Genomic DNA, 15,498 nt, shown 5'->3' with positions numbered 1-15,498 from the left:
AGCAATATGTACAACCTTATGGTAAAACACTATCATGACCATATGTACCATATTTAAACATATATATATAACTTTATGATAAAACATCTCATTAACACATGTACAAACTTTGAAGTATATTGTACAACCTTCATATAATAATTGTGTTTTAGTTTTTTGAAAAATAAAATTAAAGCGACATTTGTTATTATTAATAATTATTATTATAAATATAAATACTCAATTTTAGAGCAAACTTTATTATTATATTATTATTATTATTATTATTATTATTCAAAACTGGGTCATCTTTACGGGATTAATTACGTTACATATGTATGCGAAATACATGTCCCAATAAAATGTTGTAATGTAGCTTTTATGACAAAAATAATAATAATTGTGATGAAAATTGGAACAAGTTGGTGGGAGAATAAATGTAGTTCATTTATACTGACCAAGTTTCTTAGTCGGAATCTATGGTTCCACGAGTTATTAAACTAAATGATTTTAGCATTTACATTCACTTAATACTTAAAACATATCATTAAACTGTTTCGTTTAAACAAACCTGTAATTTCACGGGTCATTTCACTAGTAGCTACTAACTGTCTAACTCACAGTTACAACAACTAATCTAACAACTTTTGTTAATCCAATAATCTATTGAGACGCACAAAGGAAAGGTATGGTTTTCATTACCTACGCTTTTATAACCACTGGTTCACATATCATATATTAAATGATAAGAACATATACTACATAGATCTTAGTCAAAAGGCCGAGAAAGGGAGGCTTTTCCTTACCTTATGCCTTGCTTTTTATAAGCACCTCAATTAATGTGGGTTATGACATCATATCTTCAAATAACCAATATGAAAGCAACATACACCGTAAAATTTTACATAACTGTTTTCATAAAAAAAAAATTAAATAAAAAATAGAAACGTGACTAATATTATAGGCATACGATCCACCTTCATTTCAAATAGTCGCAATATGACTTGACATATGTCATCGGTTTTCAGATTTTTGTGTTTAACACACTCTAACTATTGCCATTTTTTCAAATAGTTTTGCATTATTCGATTTTTTTCAAATAGTTTTGCATTATCCCAGAACGTTCAAATTTGATAATTTGCTTTTGACATATATTGAAAGATTTAATTTAATTCGGTGATGACGATAATGTTGACATGAAATATGTTCACAATTACACATACACTTTAACTTCTAAATTGTAATTTAATATACAATACAACTTAAAAATAATAAATACAAAATACAAAAAGATTTGAAAGGCAATCGGTTCTCAAGTTCGGATATTAGGGCATTTGTTTTGCTTTTTTTTAAACATATTTTTAATTACTTTTTTATTAAATGATGACATCACCATGACTTGTGAGATTGTGACATGTGGCATGATTAAAGAAAATTAAGGGTAGATTAGTGAAAGGATGACATCATAAGGTTTGAGATTTAAAGGAACTTATAGATAGATATATGGGAGATGATATTTTCACTTATGAAATAAACTCACTTATAATTATATAATTTATAATTATCATTAGCGATTCTAGCATCAAAATGCAATGGTGTCCTATATAATTTGAGTGATATTTGTTGGAATTTTTTTATAAAATAGCTATTTACTTTCATAAAAATCAATAATTTTAAAAATATATGGGATCCTATCCATAATTTAGTGGTGTCCTAACAATTTTAGTAGTATTTTATATATATATATATATATATATATATATATATATATATATATATATATATATATATATATATATATATATATATAAACTAGTTCCGGATCGGCCCGCGCGATGCGGCGGTATCTTCCGGGTTGAATATTCATATTTAATGTAGCGGTTTGTATTTATAAAATTAAAAACGCGTTTGCGGTGGATGTGTATGGATACATGTGGTTAGTACCTAGTATATCTAATGGCGTGCGCGTTTTTAACATCAGAAAAATCGCATAATTTGAGTTTTTTTACGTGTATGTATATGTACGAAAGATAGTCCGAAATATTTAGCGTTTTTAAAGAAAGGGTCCGTTTCGCGTATAGTTAGTTGCATTGTGTTCGCAAAATTATTTCGAGTTGAACGGTTGTGTCGGGAAAATTAACGTGTGACGAGGGGGAAAATATGAGCCGTTATAAATTTGGGTGGAGTTTGTTTAAGTTTTTTTAATAAAATGATAATTTTACATTTTAACCCCTAAGAAGTTGTCAAATTTAACATTGTTTGATGGCCAATTTTGTAAGTTTGTTATTAGTGTCAGTTGGAAAGTGTGAAGAGTCCAAAAACGGCTAAAATTACCACTAGTTTTAGTGTGTAGAAGATCAATTAACGGGGTCAAAGGACCTCATTCCCTTCCACTTGCACTCCCCACTGATGATTATGCATAGTATAGTATAATATGTATTTATAAGGAAATATTCATTTGAATCCTTGGTTTTGTTTGTTGTACAATTACATGTGATTAGATTTTACAATCACATGTGATTGTCCTGCATTTTTTTATCCTAGCCATTAATTATATAGATAAAAGAGTTGAGATTTATCCCCTAGATGTCAAGCAAAATTAAAGATGCAAATGAATATTTTGATTCCCTATAATATTAGAGTGTTCCCAATGGTTTCGCCTTAGTCATCCAGGACTAGACGCCACCTCAGCGTCACATCATCACTTCCTTTTCAGGACTAAACCCATGACTAAACACTCCCAACAGTTACACCTTTCTTCCATATTTTTTTAATTACTTTTTATTTTTTCTAAACAATTAAATAATTATAATTATACATAAAAGTCATTAATATAAAACTAAAATTTCATTAAAAATAAAAAATAAAGTTACAATAATAATAAAAAAAACGTTACAATAATTTAAATAAAATGTAAAAAAAATAAAAATAAAATACTACAAATAATGTCGCGACCGATATTTGCAAAGCGAGAAAACCCGATATTTGCAAAGCGAGAAAACCCGATATTTATTCATTTGCAAAGCGAGAAAACCCGATATTTTGTTGCGATTGATCAAGCAAATTTTGCATCATGTCTCGACCGACCGCATTCGGGTCTTGAAATTGAAGGCGTTGTTTCGATTTGCTTTTGTTTGGGTTTTTTTGGAACTATCGTTTGGAAAAAAAAAGATTGCATAAAATGTAGAGATGAATGAAATATATTGGAATGGAGTGTAGTTTTTAGTTGTGTAAAATGAGTAAATGGAGTGTAAAATGAGTAAATGGAGTGTGGATGATATAGAGTGTATAAATGAAAAAAAAAAAATGAAAAAAAAAAAGAACCATTGCTACTAGCCGTTATAATTTTATTTTTAATTCTTCTTTCTTTTTATTTTCCAAACGGTCATTTTGACCAAATACCTCCGTCCACAGATATGATTCAAACGAACAAAAGAGAGGGCGATGGGGTGGGCGGTGTCCTGGACGGAGGCCTGGGCGGTGCCGTGACATCGGCGCCCACAAAGGCGGTGTGCTAGGCGGTGGTGAAGATCGAACAGTTGGGAGGCCTCTTATCTGTATAGTCATATAAAGCTCTAAAATGATGATGTCATCGTTAAGCTAATTAACCTTTAATTTTTATAATGATGATGTCATATTTATATTAATTTAATTAAAAAAAATAATACAAAATCTTTTATAAAAGGAAATACTAATCTCTCCTAAATTGTAATTTAATTTTCTAAAAAAAAAAATTAAAAAGCATTTATTATTGCTAATAATAATAATTATTATTATTAAAAATATAAATACTCAATTTTAAGCGAACTTTATTATAATTACTAGTTAAAGACCCGCGGTTTCGCGGGATTTTTGAAGGGTCTAATCATTTAAGTAATAAAATTAAATATATAGATTAAAAAACTATTAATATGTCTAGATGATCATTAAACCAAATATTTTTTAAAGACTTGAAATTTTTAAAGTTTCAAAATGTACTAACGAACTATTATTAAGTCTATGATGAACATTAAATCAAATGTTTTATAGAGGATTCAAATTTTTAAAGTTTCAAAATGTACTAATGAATAAATAAAAAACAAAATTTTGATTCAAATTAAATAAATCATCTCCGATATCGTGATATAGTTTTAGGCGATTGAATCAAGAATTGTGGATGGTTATCTCAGATCTTCGTTGTATTTTTTCACATATAAGAGAATGTAGTTATTCTTGTTAGATGATCATGAATTGTGAATAATGTCATAACTCTTTGTCTTGTTGTTAGTACTTTGTGCATCCCCGAGAAAGTCTTCTGTCATAATTCGTCAGCCTATAATGAGTTGAAACATTATATTTTTACTGTATAGGGTTTAGGGTTTTAAATTAAACGCTAAACCCTAAACCAACCATAAACCCTAAACAAACCTTAAACCCTAAACCACGAACCTTTACCCTACACACTAAACCATAAACTCTAAATCCTAAACCCTATACCCTAAACCCTAAACCTTAAAATGTAAAATCTAAACCCTAAACCCTAAACCATATACACAAAACCCTACACACTAAACCATAAACCCTATATCTATACTCTAAACCATAAATTGTAAAAACTAAACCATAAACCCTAAATCCTATACCCAAAACCCTACACCATAAATTCTAAAATCCAAACCTTAAACCTTAAAGTCTAAACCATAAACCCTAAACACTAAACCCTAAATCCTATACACTAAAATCTAAACCCTAAACACTATATCTAAACCCCATATCGAAACACTAAACCCTAAATCAACCCTAAACTACCAACCCTTAACCCTACACACTAAACACTAAACTCTAAATCCTAAACCCTATACCCTATACCCCAACCAATAAACCTTAAATTCTAAAATCTAAACCCTAAACTAAAACCTAAACCTTATACACTAAACCCTAAACCCTATATCTAAACCCTAAACACTAAACTCTAAACCATAAACCATAAAACTCTAAACCCTAAACTCTATACCATAAATCCTAAAAACCTAAACCCTAGACTCTAAAGCCTAAACTCTAAACCCTAAACCCTTAACCCTAAACACTAAATCGTAAACCCTATACACTAAACCCTAAACCTAAACTCTAAAACATAAATTCTAAAATTTTAATCCTAAACCCTAAATCCTAAACTGTAAACCATAAACCGTAAACCCTGAATAGAAATTCCTAAACCTTAAACCATTAATTCTCAACGTTAATCCTTTTTATCCATTAAGCTTATATTAGTTCTCAAAATGAATTTAGTTTGTACTATAAGTATATATAATTAGAGATGTACAAAAAATATTCAAAAGATATTTAACCATAGAACATTTACATCTCAGTCAAATACGTCTCAAGAATTTCCTATGAACAACATTCTTGGTGGTGTTTGAATCATTCCCATTGTCGTCCAATATCATTGGATATAATCAGTTTTTTGTAGTCAAATACGCATGTCTGCAATGATTGTTTATTCATTTTATTGAAAGAAGTAAATACATATTAATAATTTTTGTAATAAGATGTGTATGCAATATTTAACCATAGAACATTTACATGTCAGTTAAATACGTCTCAAGAACTTCTTATAAATAACATTCTTGGTTGTATTTGAATCATTCTCATTATCGTCCAATATGATTGATTTTAATCCGTTTTTTGTAGTCAAATACGCATGTCTGTAATGATTGTTTATTTATTTTATTGAAAGAAGTAAATACATATTAATAATTTTTGTAATATGATTTATATGCTACATGACAAATGTAATGTGCCATTATTGTTTTTTTTTGTTATCACAATGTAGGATGGAAAGTATGGTGTAGAAAATTGTTCTGGCTTGAACATGTAGCGACCCGACCAAATCGTCATTGACGGCGCCGTCTACTTAGGTCCCGTTACGTGGTCATAAGTCTTTAAAACAACATTGACCAAAAGATATGTCGCATTCATTTCAAATGTAAAGATTGTTCAAAGTTTACGAGAATAGTTCCACCACAAGTTACGATACAAGGTTTTAAGTACAAATGAAACTTATGCGACACAATTTAAAAGTAGTCAAAAGACGCTCCATGTATGCATATATACTCGACATCCAATGCAAGTATCAAAATAATGAGCGGAAGCATGTATCATGTATCGTTCAAGGACCTGAGAAAAACATAGAAATCTGTCAACGAAAACGTTGGTGAAATCATAGGTTTAAGTAAGTAAGTACAAGTGAACCACAAGATTTGCATCAATGAAATAATAGTAATACATTCCAAAAGTTTGTTTCACGAGCACCCAATTATCAATGCTTAACATTTCCTTCCATTGAACCCCATCACTTAGTGCTAGAACATACACTGTTCCTCGAAAATATATTTCATTCGTAAACGGTAGCGAACCGTTTGAATGAGGGTTTGTCAAACCCATATGGATCCATACAACATAAGTTCTCGCTTACACCCGGCAAGTGTAACTAATGATAATCGAATTGAGGATTTTGTTCTAAACTCGTATGTAGAATGTTTGTTTTCCTGTACTTGTGTTCACTTAGTAAAGAAATGTTTATGTTTTCTCATCCCAAATGTAAGTTCAAAAAGAGTAAAAGTGGGACTATGATCTCACCTTGAGTGCAAGAGTTAATAAAGTACTTCAACAAGTAGACGCGTGCAAAGACAAAGCTAGTCTTGACCTAATCATATAGGTTGTATCAATAACGGTAAACACAAACGGTCAAAGATGTTCAATTAGTCCTATGGCTCGTTACGACTCGATTATGTAGCATGTGAATCAATTAGTCAAGTTTCATGCACGATACAAGTAACTAAGCATGTTAGAACGATCGTATAATTGTTTGGTTAAGTTTGACTAAAAGTCAAACTTGGTCAAAGTCAAAGTCAACGGGGTCGGATCGGGTGTCCGACAATTTTCTCATGATGAGAAATCATTTATGAGCAGAATGGCCAAGTTTCATGTTAATCGGAGTTACGGTTAAGCGGGAAACATTTTGTGAAAGGAAAAATAAAAACTAAAATGAGCTGGGCATATGCGCGGCGCGCAAAGGGTTGCGCGGCGCGCACCCAAGTGTAAATCCTGGTCAGAACTTAACCACGAAGGCAAACATCTGGGATTTCTAATTTTGCGCGGCGCGCGGGTATATGCGCGGCGCGCAATACCTGGGAAACATGCAGTTTGCAGAAAAAGACCAAGTCACGAACCAAAACTCAAATTAACCTATTTTATGAACCGAAAACATCCAAAATGCATACTATATATCGTCGGAAAGGTAATTTGACAAGGAAAACAACTAAACATGTTTCATCAAACAAAAACATCAATTTCAATAACCGATTTTCCGTCAAGTGATCATTAAGAATCCATTTTCAAAGTTTCAAGTTCATCAAATGCATTTTAAGTTTCGGGAATCCAATTCACACATGTGATATGCCGTTTTGAAGGTAATCAAACACACATTGCAACAAAACACTTAACAACAATATCTCATAGCATTTGACGCATCAAAAGTTCATGTAAAGCTCATCAAACCCTAATCCAAGTTCACAAAATCATTAATCATGTTCTTGGAGTTTCCTTAATCAACCTATACATCAAAACGAAGCTAATGATACTAGTAACACTTTTAAAACATACACTTTAACAATCTAACAACATTTGATCATCCAAAATCAAGGATTTAGCAAGTAATTTTCATATTGAACTAGTTACACCAAAAACAACGAATCGAGCATACAAATTACATACACGACATCACAATGAGCCATAGACACTAATTAACAACTTTATAACTCAAAAATCTCAAGAACACATAAAATTAGTGATTTTAGAAAGTTACCCAAATGAGATGAAGTTGGTATCAAATTGAAAAGGATGAAGAGAGGATTCCAAATATGTAGTTTATTTTGTTGTAAGCCTCCTAGATCGAATTTAGATGATGATTGAATGAATTTGGAAATTGGGTGTGTTCTTGCTAGAGAGAAAGAGAGAGAGAGTGAGAGATGGTTGAATGGTGGTGATTGGGGTAGACTAGGTGACCTAGTCAACTAGTTTGCCCCGTGTCAATTTTAGTCCCTCGAGTTTGTAGTCGGGTGCGGAAATTACCTAAACGGAATATTTTAAAACGCGTATTAACGGGAGATGTTATAAACATATAACGGAGTTTAAATTAGTATAACGGAAAAGAAAACGGAAAAAGGCGGGATGTTACATTACCTACTCCTTAAAAGAAATTTCGTCCCGAAATTTAAGTAGGCGTAGTAGTCGTTGTTTCTTCCTCGAGATCTTGCGTTTCCGAATTCACGAATAGATGAGGATACTTCCTTTGCATTTGATCTTGTATTTCCCAAGTAAACTCGGGTCCCCTTTTGGCATCCCAACGAACCTTGACAATCGGGATTCGGCTTTGTTTCAATGTCTTGACGGAGGTGTCCACAATTTCAACCGGTTCCTCCACAAAATGAAGTTTGTCATCCATAGTAAGTTCTTCGAGAGGGATGACGATATCGGGTTCGGTAAGACACTTTTTCAAGTTAGATACATGGAAGGTAGGATGAACGGAGTTCAATTGAGGCGGAAGATCTAAACGATAAGCAACGGTTCCAATACACTCCAAGATTTCGAAAGGACCAATATACCGCGGATTTAGCTTCCCGCGTTTCCCAAAACGGATTACACCCTTCCAAGGTGCGACTTTTAACATTACTCGGTCACCGACTTGAAATTCAAGATCGTTGCGTCATTTGTCGATATAGCTCTTTTGACGACTTCGGGCCGTCCTAAGCCTATCTCGGATTTGAACGATTTTCTCGGTGGTTTCGTGAATGAGTTCGGGTCCGGTGATTTGCACGTCGCCTACCTCGGCCCAACAAAGAGGTGAACGACATTTGCGGCCATATAGCGCTTCAAAAGGTGCGGCTTTAATACTCGCGTGATAACTATTGTTGTAAGAGAACTCGGCGAGAGGTAAGTGCTTGTCCCAAGCTTTTCCGAAATCAACCACGCAAGCTCGTAACATGTCCTCTAAGGTTTGAATTGTACGTTCGCTTTGTCCATCGGTTTGAGGATGATATGCGGTGCTCATGTCTAAACGCGTTCCCAACGCTTCTTGCAATGTACGCCAAAATCTAGAAACGAAACGGCCATCTCGGTCGGAGATAATCGATAAAGGTACACCGTGTCGGGCTACGATCTCCTTAATGTAAAGTTGTGCAAGTCTCTCCATTTTGTCCGTTTCTTTCATGGCAAGGAAGTGTGCGGATTTGGTGAGACGGTCAACAATAACCTAAATGGTATCATAACCGCCCGTCGTTTTTGGTAGCTTGGTGATAAAATCCATCGTTATCCTTTCCCACTTCCATTGCGGGATCTCGGGTTGTTGAAGTAGTTCGGACGGTCTTTGGTGTTCGGCTTTGACTTTGGAACATGTCAAACACTTGGAAACATAAGTAGCTACGTCCCTTTTGATGTTCGGCCACCAATATAGTTGTTTAAGGTCGTGGTACATCTTATTGGCACCGGGGTGAATCGAGTATCGTGACTTATGGGCTTCATCTAAAATAAGGCTTCGTAGGTCCCCATAACTAGGCACCCAAATCCTTCCGGCGTAATATCGGAGTCCGGTCTCCCTAATTTCGAATCGAGAGACGAGAATGTTCAAGAGCTCGTGTGAAAGGTTTTCATCCTTGAGAGCCTCATCTTGGGCTACCCGAATTTGGCTATTAAGGTTTGTGTGGATGGTGATGTTTAAGGCTCGGACACGAAGAGGCACCGCTCTTTCTTTTCGACTTAAGGCATCGGCTACTACATTTGCCTTCCCGGGATGGTAACGAAGCTCGCAATCGTAATCGTTTAAGGTTTCAATCCACCTTCGTTGTCTCATGTTTAGTTGCTTTTGATCGAAAATGTGTTGGAGGCTTTTGTGGTCGGTAAAGATAGTACTCTTGGTCCCGTAAAGATAGTGTCTCCACATTTTAAGTGCAAAGACAACGGCTCCGAGTTCGAGATCATGTGTCGTATAGTTTCGTTCATGAATTTTGAGTTGTCGAGAAGCATAAGCAATGACTTTCGTTCGTTGCATCAATACACACCCAAAACCATGTTTCGAGGCATCACAATATACAACAAAGTCATCATTGCCTTCGGGAAGTGACAAGATAGGAGCGGTGGTTAGCTTCGTTTTTCAAGATTTGGAATGCGGACTCATGTTCGGTCGCCCAGATGAATTTCTTTCCCTTGTGAGTCAATGCGGTTAGAGGACGTGCAACCAAAGAGAAGTTTTCGATGAATCTACGATAGTACCCGGCGAGACCCAAAAATTGACGAATGTGAGTAGGAGTAGTAGGAGTCTCCCATTTGCTAATGGCTTCGATTTTCGTTGGATCGACTTTAATACCTTGGTCACTTACAACATGACCAAGAAATTGAACTTCCTTTAACCAAAATTCACACTTGGAGAATTTGGCATAGAGTTGTTCTTGTCTTAAAAGTTCAAGCACAAGTCGGAGATGTTGTTCGTGCTCTTCTTCATTTTTAGAATAGATCAATATGTCATCGATGAACACAATAACGAATTTATCGAGATACGGTTTGCACACGCGGTTCATAAGATCCATGAACACCGCCGGTGCGTTAGTGAGACCAAATGGCATGACAAGGAATTCATAACTACCATAACGAGTTCGGAAAGCGGTTTTGGAGACATCTCCCCCTTAACCCTCAATTGATGATAACCCGAGCGGAGATCGATTTTCGAATATACACAAGACCCTTGTAGTTGATCAAAGAGGTCATCGATGCGAGGAAGAGGATATCGGTTCTTAACCGTCAATTTATTTAGTTCACGATAATCAATGCACATTCGTAGGGATCCGTCTTTCTTTTTAACAAACAAAATCGGAGCGCCCCAAGGTGAATGGCTAGGTTGGATAAAACCACGATCAAGTAGTTCTTGGATTTGACTTTGCAATTCTTGCATTTCAGATGGAGCGAGTCTATATGGTGCACGCGCTACGGGTGCGGCTCCCGGAATAAGATCGATTTGGAATTCAACCGGTCGATGAGGCGGAAGACCCGGCAATTCGTCGGGAAATACATCGGAATAGTCACTAACAATTGGCACATCATCGATGTGCTTCTCATCGGACTCGACTTTCTTAACGTGAGCAAGGATCGCAAAACAACCCTTACGGAGTAGTTTTCTAACTTTAATACACGAAACGAGGTTGAGTCCGGTGCAACTCTTATCGCCATAGACGATCAAAGGTTCACCATTCTCGATAGGAATTCGGATTGCGTTAAGATCACAAAGAATGTGAGATTTCGTTTTGACTAATCAATTCATACCGATTATTACATCAAAGCTTCCTAGTTCCATGGGTATCAAGTCAATTTCAAATTCCTTACCCAAAATGTTTATCGTACACCCCCGGTAATATGTGTCGGCACTTAATAGTTTCCCGTTAGCCACTTCAATGGTATAAGTGGTATCTAATGGAAGAGGTGGAGTGCTAAAAGAATGAGTCAAAGTCTTGGATACAAAGCATTTATCGGCACCTGAATCGAATAAGCAAGAGACATAAGAATTGTTGAGAAGAAACGTACCCATGACTAGTTCAGTGTCATCCCGGGCTTCCTCGGTGTTGATGTTGAAAGCTCGGCCGCGCGTGTTGGGGTTATCTTTCTTCTTTGGGCATGCATTTCTATTGTAGTGACCCGAACTTTTCCATGTTTATATATATTAATTGAGATTGATGTTTACATGATTAAATGTTTCCAACATGTTAAGCAATCAAACTTGTTAAGACTTGATTAATTGAAATAGGTTTCATATAGACAATTGACCACCCAAGTTGACCGGTGATTCACGAACGTTAAAACTTGTAAAAAAAACTATATGATGACATATATATGGTTATATATATAGTTAACATGATATTATGATAAGTAAACATATCATTAATTATATTAACAATGAACTACATATGTAAAAACAAGACTACTAACTTAATGATTTTGAAACGAGACATATATGTAACGTTTATCGTTGTAACGACATATAATGTATATATATCATATTAAGAGATATTCGTACATCATAATATCATGATAATATAATAATTTAAAATCTCTTTTGATATTATAAACATTGGGTTAACAACATTTAACAAGATCGTTAACCTAAAGGTTTCAAAACAACACTTACATGTAACGACCAACGATGACTTAACGACTCAGTTAAAATGTATATACATGTAGTGTTTTAATATGTATTTATACACTTTTGAAAGACTTCAATACACTTATCAAAATACTTCTACTTAACAAAAATGCTTACAATTACATTCTCGTTCAGTTTCATCAACAATTCTACTCGTATGCACCCGTATTCGTACTCGTACAATACACAGCTTTTAGATGTATGTACTATTGGTATATACACTCCAATGATCAGCTCTTAGCAGCCCATGTGAGTCACCTAACACATGTGGGAACCATCATTTGGCAACTAGCATGAAATATCTCATAAGATTACAAAAATATGAGTAATCATTCATGACTTATTTACATGAAAACAAAATTACATATCCTTTATATCTAATCCATACACCAACGACCAAAAACACCTACAAACACTTTCATTCTTCAATTTTATTCATCTAATTGAACTCTCTCAAGTTCTATCTTCAAGTTCTAAGTGTTCTTCATAAATTCCAAAAGTTCTAGTTTCATAAAATCAAGAATACTTTCAAGTTTGCTAGCTCACTTCCAATCTTGTAAGGTGATCATCCAACCTCAAGAAATCTTTGTTTCTTACAGTAGGTTATCATTCTAATACAAGGTAATAATCATATTCAAACTTTGGTTCAATTTCTATAACTATAACAATCTTATTTCAAGTGATGATCTTACTTGAACTTGTTTTCGTGTCATGATTTTGCTTCAAGAACTTTGAGCCATCCAAGGATCCATTGAAGCTAGATCCATTTTTCTCTTTTCCAGTAGGTTCATCCAAGGAACTTAAGGTAGTAATGATGTTCATAACATCATTCGATTCATACATATAAAGCTATCTTATTCGAAGGTTTAAACTTGTAATCACTAGAACATAGTTTAGTTAATTCTAAACTTGTTCGCAAACAAAAGTTAATCCTTCTAACTTGACTTTTAAAATCAACTAAACACATGTTCTATATCTATATGATATGCTAACTTAATGATTTAAAACCTGGAAACACGAAAAACACCGTAAAACCGGATTTACGCCGTCGTAGTAACACCGCGGGCTGTTTTGGGTTAGTTAATTAAAAACTATGATAAACTTTGATTTAAAAGTTGTTATTCTGAGAAAATGATTTTTATTATGAACATGAAACTATATCCAAAAATTATGGTTAAACTCAAAGTGGAAGTATGTTTTCTAAAATGGTCATCTAGACGTCGTTCTTTCGACTGAAATGACTACCTTTACAAAAACGACTTGTAACTTATTTTTCCGACTAGAAACCTATACTTTTTTTTGTTTAGATTCATAAAATAGAGTTCAATATGAAACCATAGCAATTTGATTCACTCAAAACGGATTTAAAATGAAGAAGTTATGGGTAAAACAAGATTGGATAATTTTTCTCATTTTAGCTACGTGAAAATTGGTAACAAATCTATTCCAACCATAACTTAATCAACTTGTATTATATATTATGTAATCTTGAGATACCATAGACACGTATACAATGTTTCGACCTATCATGTCGACACATCTATATATATTTCGGAACAACCATAGACACTCTATATGTGAATGTTGGAGTTAGCTATACAGGGTTGAGGTTGATTCCAAAATATATATAGTTTGAGTTGTGATCAATACTGAGATACGTATACACTGGGTCGTGGATTGATTCAAGATAATATTTATCGATTTATTTCTGTACATCTAACTGTGGACAACTAGTTGTAGGTTACTAACGAGGACAGCTGACTTAATAAACTTAAAACATCAAAATATATTAAAAGTGTTGTAAATATATTTTGAACATACTTTGATATATATGTATATATTGTTATAGGTTCGTGAATCAACCAGTGGCCAAGTCTTACTTCCCGACGAAGTAAAAATCTGTGAAAGTGAGTTATAGTCCCACTTTTAAAATCTAATATTTTTGGGATGAGAATACATGCAGGTTTTATAAATGATTTACAAAATAGACACAAGTACGTGAAACTACATTCTATGGTTGAATTATCGAAATCGAATATGCCCCTTTTTATTAAGTCTGGTAATCTAAGAATTAGGGAACAGACACCCTAATTGACGCGAATCCTAAAGATAGATCTATTGGGCCTAACAAACCCCATCCAAAGTACCGGATGCTTTAGTACTTCGAAATTTATATCATATCTGAAGGGTGTCCCGGAATGATGGGGATATTCTTATATATGCATCTTGTTATTGTCGGTTACCAGGTGTTCACCATATGAATGATTTTTATCTCTATGTATGGGATGTGTATTGAAATATGAAATCTTGTGGTCTATTGTTACGATTTGATATATATAGGTTAAACCTATAACTCACCAACATTTTTGTTGACGTTTTAAGCATGTTTATTCTCAGGTGATTATTAAGAGCTTCCGCTGTCGCATACTTAAATAAGGACAAGATTTGGAGTCCATGCTTGTATGATATTGTGTAAAAACTGCATTCAAGAAACTTATTTTGTTGTAACATATTTGTATTGTAAACCATTATGTAATGGTCGTGTGTAAACAGGATATTTTAGATTATCATTATTTGATAATCTACGTAAAGCTTTTTAAACCTTTATTGATGAAATAAAGGTTATGGTTTGTTTAAAAATGAATGCAGTCTTTGAAAAACGTCTCATATAGAGGTCAAAACCTCGCAACGAAATCAATTAATATGGAACGTTTTTAATCAATAAGAACGGGACATTTCAGTTGGTATCCGAGCGTTGGTCTTAGAGAACCAGAAAATTTGCATTAGTGTGTCTTATCGAGTTTGTTAGGATGCATTAGTGAGTCTGGACTTCGACCGTGTTTTCTTTAAAAATGATTGCTTAACATTTTTGTTGGAAACTATATATTTTTAACATATGAATATTATGTGATATATTAATCTCTTAACGTGTTTGATATTATGTGATAGATGTCTACCTCTAGAACAAGTCCCATTGACTCACCTAATAATAATGAAGAGTCAAATGTAAATTGGAATGATTTGTGGACTGATTCACAAGTTCCCGAAGAGGAACCGGAAGAAGAGTCGGAACCGGAAGAAGAATCGGAACCGGAAGAAGAATCGGAACCGGATGAAGAAATAGAACCGGTGGGGGAAATAATAAAACGGTTAAGTAAAAGAAAATCCTCAACCAACCGACCAAAGTTAATTATGGTCAATGGTGTTTCCGCCAAGGAAGCAAAATATTGGGAGGATTACCAATTCTCCGATGAATCGGATTCCGACGAGAATTCCGATGATGTTATAGAAAT

General features: G+C 34.1%; 1 pseudogene; it reads right to left on the bottom strand.

Annotated features, from left to right (window-relative positions):
- Window positions 1-660: 660 nt before the first annotated feature.
- On the bottom strand, window positions 661-773 carry LOC139869643 (U2 spliceosomal RNA; annotated as a pseudogene).
- Window positions 774-15,498: the final 14,725 nt, after the last annotated feature.

This window comes from Rutidosis leptorrhynchoides, chromosome 9 (genome assembly GCF_046630445.1).
Source record: "Rutidosis leptorrhynchoides isolate AG116_Rl617_1_P2 chromosome 9, CSIRO_AGI_Rlap_v1, whole genome shotgun sequence".
Taxonomy (NCBI): domain Eukaryota; kingdom Viridiplantae; phylum Streptophyta; class Magnoliopsida; order Asterales; family Asteraceae; genus Rutidosis; species Rutidosis leptorrhynchoides.
The sequence above is the reverse complement of the archived record's forward strand: the minus strand, read 5'-3'. Positions and strand labels throughout refer to the sequence as shown.